The sequence below is a fragment of the Scyliorhinus canicula genome, chromosome 8 (assembly GCF_902713615.1).
Source record: "Scyliorhinus canicula chromosome 8, sScyCan1.1, whole genome shotgun sequence".
NCBI lineage: Eukaryota > Metazoa > Chordata > Chondrichthyes > Carcharhiniformes > Scyliorhinidae > Scyliorhinus > Scyliorhinus canicula.
In genome coordinates, this window is record NC_052153.1 from 76,259,821 (window position 1) to 76,269,655 (window position 9,835).

Genomic DNA, 9,835 nt, shown 5'->3' on the forward strand with positions numbered 1-9,835 from the left:
CATGACATGCCTACCCCCTGAGTCCGCCACAATATTCCCTACCTCAAATGACACCCGCTTATTGATCAAGATCACAACCCCCCTAGTTTCAGAGTCTAGCCCCGAATGAAATACCTGCCCGACCCACCCCTTCCTCAGCCTAGTCTGATCCACTACCCTCAGGTATGTCTCCTGTAACATTGCCGCATCTTCCTCTTAAGAAATCGTGAACATGCATCACAAAGATTCCTGAAAGTTTTCCTTTATGACATTGATAAACCATTGGGAGGACTGCTTTTGTAAAAAACACAACCACGTTTGAACAAAATAGACTTCACCGAAAAATACCGCACCCTGCAAAAATCATTCAGGTCTTATGCATTGTGGGTTCATTTTCACAGTTTTCGTTCTGCACCTGCAGCCTCCTTGAACAACTTCAAAAATACAGGATCAGAGAATCTCGCCCAAGGGGCGAGATTCTCCCAACGGGAGACTACAGTGCCGACGCCGGAGTGAAAACCGGAGTGTTTCACTCCGGCGTCGGAGGTCGCTCCTCGCCCCCTATTCTCCACCCCCGGGGGGCTAGGAGCGGCGCCGTCCTGGTACAGTTTGGGTTTAGGCGCCGCGTAAATTACACCAACCATGTGCGGTTACCGTCCTCCCCGCGTGCGCCCCGCAAGAAATGTCGGATTGATCTTGCGGGGCCTGCCCGCCGATCGGTGGGTACCGATTGCGGGCCAGACCCCTTTAGAGCCCCCCCCTCCCCCCCCCCCCCCCCCAGTGCTGGATCCCTCCTCCCCCCCCCCCCCCCCACAGGCCGCCCCCCCAGCGTTCCCGCGCTGTTCCCGCCGGCAGCGACCAGGTGTGGACGGCGCCGGCGGGAATCCATCGTATTTAGCAGGCCGCTCGGCCCATCCGGGCCGGAGAATCGCCGCTCGCCCATTACAAACGGCGAGCGGCAACTCTCCCAACGGCCAGCCGTAAATCTCGCCGCGCTGGTTTGTGGTGGGGCGGTAGGAGAATCGCATGCGGGTGCCGGGGTGGCATGGCTGGACTCGCGCGGCGCCCCGGCGATTCTCCCACCTGACGTGGGGGGGGGGAGAATTCCGCCCCTTATCTCTATAAAGTATCATCTTCAGAAACTTTTATGCCCAATAATCTACGTATCCAAAAGAGCTAAAACAATTTTCAAGGTTATTTTTCCAGCTGTGACAGTGCACTCTGTACCATCCCGTCACTCTTCAAATCTCTTAATAATTAACCTTGTAACATCAATGGTGCTGAATATCGCTAGAAGTGAAGGTAAGTGGTTATGGGAGTACAAGCTTGACTTTTGAAATTTCTATATTTTGGCCCTGATTTTAACTGAGGGTCAGTTTTCAGTGGGTGACTTATGGTTACATGTTGGCCACACTCTGAAGTGCCTCGGCAAAATCCAACTGTGTCTGGGACATCTCCCTTAGCGACTGGGACATGATGTTGACACCCTCAGCCATGGTCGTCACAGACTGAGCCATACCTTGGACTCCACCACTCAAGGCCCGGACACTTGTACCTGCTTGTAACTTACCCCTGCAGCTCGTTGAAGGTCATTTGACTTCTTCCGAAATTGTACAGCGGTCCTCCTGGTCATGCTGCCCGCACTCACTCCAGCTGCCACTGCCTCCCAGGCGGCATTGCTCACCCTGCAGCTGGTCCTCCCACCCCCTCGGGGGAACATCCACTGCGTCGAGAAGCTTGGCCAGGTCGGCTTTCCCAAATGAGGAGCAGGTCTCCCCAATGCCATCCTCATTTCTTGACTGGGAGTGAATGCTGAGGGAACGTTTAAAAGCAGCTCCCCCTTGTTAGTGGCAAACAGCTGAGGCGCGAGTCAGGCTAATCAAATGGGGAGGGAGCCAGGCATGGCGAGATTCACGTGGGGGCTCATTTTTGCGACTCGGTGTGGGTGAATACAGGCTGCGATCTCGCCAATGCGGTCGACACAAACCACCCGCCAAACTCACCCAAAAGACACTTTGGAATTTTTGGGGTGAATCGCACCCCCGGATTTTGAGCCTGCAAGAATGAAAGAAGACAATGCCAGGATAGTGTGTCGCTTGGAGGTAATAGTCTTCCCAGACAGTTGTTCTTGTTTTCCTAGATGATAGTGGTTAGATATCCTCTTACTGAAGATCAATACTGCAAAGCTTTTATATTCCCGGCAACACTATTGATAACATATTATAAAGTAAGGAACTGAGGTAACCCTATACCGAATTGAACAACAATTGTTCAGTCTCTGAGCAGCTACTTCTCAATCCAAGAGCAAAGGTAAACCAAGTTAGAAACTGCCGAAGAAATGTCTTTGAAAATTGGAAAGATTTCTACAATTATCTGTTTTCTGAAGCTGAATGAAGCTACTTTCTATTTCTGAATTATTAATGGAACTCAAAACTGAGCTGTGATTAAATGTTAATTTATGTATAATGATGGATAACTTGTTAATTCATGAGTGTGAAAAGATATTGGTTCGATGCAGCAAGGTTACAAGTCAGCTGCATTTTGCTTTCCCATTTTGGATTTGAATTGTGTAATATAGTCACTTGAAATATTCCTTTCATTACTTTTATGAAAAATAAAACTGGTAATAATATTGGTCCAAATATTCTGATCAGCATCAGAATCACCACAACCAACATCGATCCAATTGCATGCCGGTCTGCCTGGTGAGGCTGGCAGCATACACTGCCTCACCCACCTTCTCCCATGCCTGTTAACAATAGTGGGCTGGAGCCTCCTGCCCAACCTGGGGAAGAGGGTGACCCACTTCTCTTCCACCACATCTAGCATCCTCTCAAGGTCCGGGCCCAGGTCCTTTCTCCTTGCTGCCATCATCATGGCTGGAATGAGAGTGCATTGGGAACGGAGTGCTCCAGCTTGTCAAGCTCTCCGGCCCAAGCGAATCAGCCGTTGGCGGGAATGAGAATTGCTCTAGACTCACATGTGCATGTCCCACATTTCTGGGGAAAAACAGGATTGGCACCCTGCCGATCCGTTTGCGATGTTCTGGTCCCCTGCTGGAGGCAGCATCAAGGTTTGTGCCCCGCGCAAGTTAATTGCATCCTATTAATGGGCTGGACACTGGATACTCCATGTCTCCGTGATGCTCCAGCCCTCTGGGCTGGGATTCATGCAGGCATGGATTGTTGCAAGTATTTGCCAGCGTGGCCTGGTGCAGTGGACCTCATAGTGGGCCAAATAGGTAGGTATTTAAGGTAGGTGCTCCAAACTCCATTGGAGGCAGGGCTCCCCCACCCCACATTGCTAACCCTGCCCGCCACACCCCCCAGCTCCTATCAGACTCCTACACCAGCTTCCCTAAAAGCCCACCAAACGAGACCACTATTAGACCCCCTCCCCATCAGACCCCATCAGAGACCCCACCAGACCCCCATTAGTGACCCCTACCATACCCCCCATCCCTACCATACCCTCCATCAGAGACCCCCCTCCAGGCCTCCATCAGACACCCCGATCCGAGACCCCCATATCATAGAAAGCCAAAACCACATCACAAGGCTTTAAACCCCCTGAGTTCCTTTGATCTGCAAGACTTCTATTTACTTCAGAGAAATAGCTTTCGGTTGGTTGTAATCGACAAAATAAATGGGACAACTTCCACACCGTTTCTCATTAGCAAATGTGTCCAGAATGTAGCAACACTTTTTAAAAATATATATTTTTGTGAATTTGTTGACTCTTTAGACAAAGCCAACATTGAAGCCATGTTGGCTGAAGCTTATTTCCACAGTTCATGCGCTCTAGTGTAGTAATAAAACAAGGACAGGTTTCAGGTCAAGGATTGGAACCAAAACAAAATAAAACAACTCTGGTTCTGTTTTCCTCTTCCTCAGTCTGCTCTGTGGAAGATCATTGTTACTATTGCCATGAGACAAGCTTTTATATACCACATAGTAAACCAAACCAAATGGAATGAAACATGCCTTCACAGGAACATTATAAAACAAAGTACAACACTAAGTCATGGAAGGAGCTATTAATTCAAATGACCAAAAGCTTGGTCAAATATGGCTTGGTTTATGAAGAAAAAAAGTGGGGAGTGTTATATTACATTGCTACTCCTGGTAGCATGTTATATTACTGGCTTTAAGTAATATATGTCGTTACTAACTGTTGAAGAACAATCGAGGCTTCAAAGTAAACTGAACAAATTTATTAAGTAACGATAAAACTAATAAATGAGTTTGACACTCCACTGAACTAACTCTAGTAATAAAGTAAGAATGAATAACTGTACAACTGTACAAACCGTATCTAAGCTACACGTAGTGTTTGGCTGTGATCTCACTCTGTTATACTGCTGCTATCTGGAAAATCGAGCTGAAAGAGAGCAAGAGTTTCTGGGAACTTAGTTATATAGTGGATCTAGTAATGCCCTCCAGTGGTAGTGTTACAGCTAGGTGTTGTGATTAACCCTTTAGTTACATGTCTGTCTACATATCATTACATTCCCCTTTTTTTCTTGCTTGGTAACAAGGAAAACTGGATCACAGTATTAAAGGTAAGAACATGATATGTATGACTTATATACACAGCAAATATGTACACAGAAAATATTTGAAACAAAATGTTCATATGTTCCGTCGTTTAGGTTGTCTTCTTGTTCTCAATGACCTTATTAGAAGATGCGGTGGAGACGTCGATGTTTTGATAGTTGTGTGTGAATCACGACTAGTAGAGTTGTTGGTTATGGTGTTCCGAAAGATTTCTTCATTAAGTGGAACTTGAGGAAAAAAGCAATCGTGGTGTGTTGAAGTACCAACAAGTCATCATCAGGTATTTGAATGGTCGAACCACTTATGATGTCTGACGTGGACTTTTTCATGTGCCTGTGGTATCGATTTAGTATGTCATTTGCCTTAAACATTATGTTGCTTCTTTGTTTTGGAGTAAACATGAATTTGTGAAATTCATTGGCATGACATTTGTTTTGTGTGGACAATGTCCATGTTATGTTTGTGCTCTTGCCATTGTTTTGGACTGTTCTGTAACATTGTCCTGTAGTTGTAGAGTTGTACCATGTTGTACAGATTGTTGTTTCATTGTTGTTTTTGTTGTCGTTTCTGTTGTCATTTTCATTGTTGTTGTGTTTGCTGTTGTTGTTGTTGTGCTCAATGACTGTTTCTGGTGGATAATTTGAGTTATTCTCAAATGTTTGATTATCAGTGTCCTTTGTGGTATCTGATGTTTCATTGAGCTTTTTGCTTTGAGGTTTGTGTGAATGATCTGATGTTGCACTGATCTTGGTGACATCAATCATTTGTGGTTGATGTGATTCACTTTTGATTCCTTGGTGCTCCTATTCTGGAGTCAACATCGTCAAGATTTCAGTTTCTTGCAGGTTGTCAAGAGTAGATGAGGTTTTAATTGATGCGGTCTCACTGGACTAATGAGTAGTTTTACTTTGATTGTTGAGTGCTTCTGTATCATCAAGCTGAAATCTGTCAGTCTCACTGTAATCTTACACATCTTGTATGTTGATTCTGATCACATTGTCACTATTTTCACATACAGTGGGTAGACTTTCATTGTCTTCTTGCTGTTCATTAAATGAGCTGGGTGGAATTTCATAGTCTTCTTCTAGTTGCTCAAATAAGGTGGATAGACCTCCATCTTCATGCATGGTTGTCACTCTGGAGTCCTTAATTGCTTCTATTCTGGTGTCTGTCAATGATCTCTCTGTAGAGGCTTCCATTGCTCTCTGTGTGGAGTCTTTCATCATTCTCTGTGTGGAGTCGTTCAGTGTTCTCTCTGTGGAGTCGATCAGTGCTCTCTAAACAAAGTTGGTCATTACTCTCTGTGTGGCATCATTTTCTTCTTGGCTATTTGACAGGTTGCTGTCATCCAATGTAGCGACAATCTGTCATTGCATCAGAGTATTGGATTCATCTACCATGAGTAGAGTCGTATTGAGCTTTTCAACCATGTTGCTAATGATGTGATTATCATATCCAAATAACTCAGCCATGTCTGTGCAGTATACTTCAATAAATCATCTTTTTGGTTTCAGATTTGTTAATGTGCTCTTCACTTTTTATGCTGCAAATTGCACGTTCCATGGTGCTGCAAAAGTTATGTTCAGGCATTGTTCTGCCTTTCGAGGTTCAAAAATTAGTTTTTGTAGCTTAGAAACTGTTTTTTACAATTTTCCGGCAATTTCCCTTTAAGTGGGCGTGTACTGAATCTTCTGACATCATGACACTCATGAAAATGAAAATGAAAATCGCTTATTATCACGAGTACGCTTCAATGAAGTTACTGTGAAAAGCCCCTAGTCGCCACATTCTGGCGCCTGTCCGAGGAGGCTGATACGGGAATCGAACCGTGCTGCTGGCCTGCTTGGTCTGCTTTAAAAGTCAGCGATTTAGCCCAGTGAGCTAAACCAGCCCCTATCGTCCCCTATCATGATGTAATACGTAGGAATTGATTGCTCATGTGCATATCGATTTTCTCCGAGTGTGTGCTCTTTTTGAAACTGCGCATGTGCGAGAAGCTGCGCATGCGTAGAATGATATTTTACCGGTTTGTGTCTTTTCTGGAAGTGCGTATATGCGTACTGCTCTGAGTGCACGCACGCAAGATGGATGCCGTTCAAAACATGCATCTTCTTCACTTCCAACACTGCCTCTGCCTTGTGGTGAGTGTTTGTGCCATTTTCACGGATTTTATATTCTAGGTAATGATTCTTTGATTGTTCATGAGCAAGGCATTTTTGTACAGGGATTTCTAATGTTAAATCCTAATCACTCAGTAATTTTTTTCTGAGGTGCTCATCATTTATGCCCCAAACAATTTGGTCACGAATTTTAGAATCATGCAGCATTAAAGATTCGCAGGATTGTGCCAGCAGCTTAAGATCTGTTACAAAGTCGTTGAAAGATTCATCTTTCCCATGCAATCTCTTTGCAAAGATGTGGCACTCAAATATTTCATTTGACTCAAGGATGGTCTCATACTTAGTTTTATCCTGACCTTCTGTGTAGTTAAAAGAGTTGTAGACCTCTATCGCGTTTTGACCAACCATAGTCAGTAACAGAGCTATTTTTCGAGCATCTGTCGCGTTTGTTAAGTCAGACACTTCTAAATACAGTTGAAAGTGTTGTCTAAACAACCGCCAGTTAACATTAAGGTTACTGGTGATCCTGAGGTGATGAGGAGCTTGTGGTCTGTCCATCGTGCTGGGGAATCATCAGGTTTTGTTCCGAAGGCGATGCTTCTGTTGCCGAATAGTTGTCTAATTTTCTCTCTAAACTTACTCAATTTTAGTCGATAGATTCAGTAGTCACCCTTTGGTACCATGTTATATTATATTGCTACTCCTGGTAACATGTTACATTACTGCGTTTAAGTAATATATGCCATTACTAACTGTAGATGATGTTGAAGAACACTCGGGTCTTCGAAGTAAACTGAACAAATTTATTAAATAACGATAAAACTAATAAATCAGTTTGACACTCCACTGAACTAATTCTAGCAATAAAGCAAGAATGAATAACAAACTGTATCTAAGCTACACGTGGGGCAGGATTCTGTCAGCCCGGGGCTGGGCCGGAGAATCCCAGTGACTGGAGCGATTTGCGGCACGCCGCCTCCGACACTGGGACGCGATTCTCTGCAGGTGGAAAATCGGCGCCGGCGCGGCGCTGGTCGGGGGCTGCTCAATGCGGCCTCCCCGCCGATTCTCAGCCCGAGATGGGCCGAGCAGCCTCAGCAGAAAACCCGAGTCCCGCCAGCGCCGTTCTAATCTGCTCTCCACCGGCGAGACCTCGAGAAACGCGACAGCGCATCCGACTGCGTTAACACTTAGGATCAGAGAATCCCGACCCTGGTGTCTGGCTGTGAACTCATTCTGCTATACTGCTGCTATCTGGTAACTCCTGCATGGAAAAGAGAGCTGAAAGAGAGCGAGAACTTCTGGGAACTCAGCTATATAGTGGATCTACTAATGCCCTCTAGTGGTAGTGTTACAGCTATGTGTTGTGATTAACCCTTTCATTACATGTCTATCTACATATCATTACAAGGAGGAGAGATGAAGGGAGGGAATTTCAGCGCTGTGGCATACCAGCAGTGGAGCAAGTAGCATTGAAAATGCACAAGAGGCCAGAATTCGAAATAATCTGGTCGGCACAAAAAAAAAGTTCATCTTTTCATTTGTGATGCCATTATGTTTTTATAATGTGATCTGTCTTTATGAAGTGTGATCAATCCTGTGTTTTCAAAAAGAATTTAATCAAAGTTTATGCCATGTATTTTCATGGATTGTCTTTAAATTGTAAATTATATCTCGGACCCACAAAGCAGCATGGACGGAATCATCGCGCTCCTGAAAGAGTTTGGAGCCTTCTCGGGCTACAAACTCAACATGAGCAAAAGTGAGATCTTCCCAGTACACCCGCAAGGGGGGGGGGGGGGGGGGGGGGGGCAGCACTAAAGGGGCTGCCGTTCAAACAAGCCCGAAATAAATTCCGCTACCTGGGGATCCAAATAGCCCATGACTGGAAAGGGATCCACAAATGGAACCTCACCAGCCTGACGGAGGAAGTTAAAAAGGACCTGCAAAGATGGAACACACTCCCGCTCTCCCTCGCGGGGAGAGTCCAGACGATCAAAATGAACGTACTGCCCAGGTTCCTTTTCCTGTTTAGATCCATTCCGATCTACATCCCCAAGGCCTTTTTCAAAGCGCTGGACAAACATATCATGGCGTTCGTATGGGGGGGTAAAAATGCTAGGATCCCAAAGAAGGTCATACAAAAAACAAAATCCAGGGGGGGGCTAGCCCTCCCGAATCTACAATTCTACCACTGGGCGGCAACAGCCGTGCGAGTAAGGGGATGGATCCAGGAGCCAGAAGCCGAGTGGGTTCGTGCGGAGGAGGCCTCCTGCATGGGAACCTCCCTCCGGGCCCTCGCCACGGCAGCACTCCCATCCCCACCCAAAAAACACTCCACCAGCCCAGTGGTGACAGCCACCCTCCAATCCTGGAACCAACTGCGGCAGCAATTGGGCCTGTACAAAATGTCGGACAAGGCTCCCATCTGCAACAACCATAGGTTCAAACCAGCACTGACCGACGCCACCTTCAAAAGGTGGAGGCAGGACGGGGGGACACTGACAGTCAGGGACCTATACACGGACGACAGGATCGCAACACTGGACGAACTGACAGAGAAATTTCAGCTAGCTGGGGGGAACGAGCTACGGTACCTGCAGCTCAAAAACTTCCTACGAAAGGAGACAAGGACGTACCCACAACCGCCACGACAGACACTATTGGAAGACCTACTGGACGCAAGTATCCTAGAGAAAGGGAACTGTAGTGACATGTATGACCGACTGGTAGATAGGGACGACACCGTACTGGACGCAACAAGAAGGAAATGGGAGGACGACCTGGGGATGGAGATAGGGTGGGGACTCTGGAGCGAAGCACTGCATAGGGTCAACTCCACCTCCACGTGCGCAAGGCTCAGCCTGACGCAACTAAAAGTGGTACATAGAGCCCACTTAACGAGAAACCGTATGAGTAGGTTCTTCCCGGAGGTGGAGGACAAATGTGAGCGGTGCCAGAGAGGCCCGGCCAACCACGCCCACATGTTCTGGTCTTGCCCCAGACTTGTGGAGTACTGGACAGCCTTCTTCGAGGCTATGTCCAAAGTGGTGGGGGTGAGGGTGGAGCCATGCCCGATAGTGGCGGTCTTCGGGGTTTCAGACCAGCCAGATCTATTCCTGGGGAGGAGGGCGGACGCCCTTGCCTTTGCCTCCCTGATTGCCCGCCGTCGAATCCTGT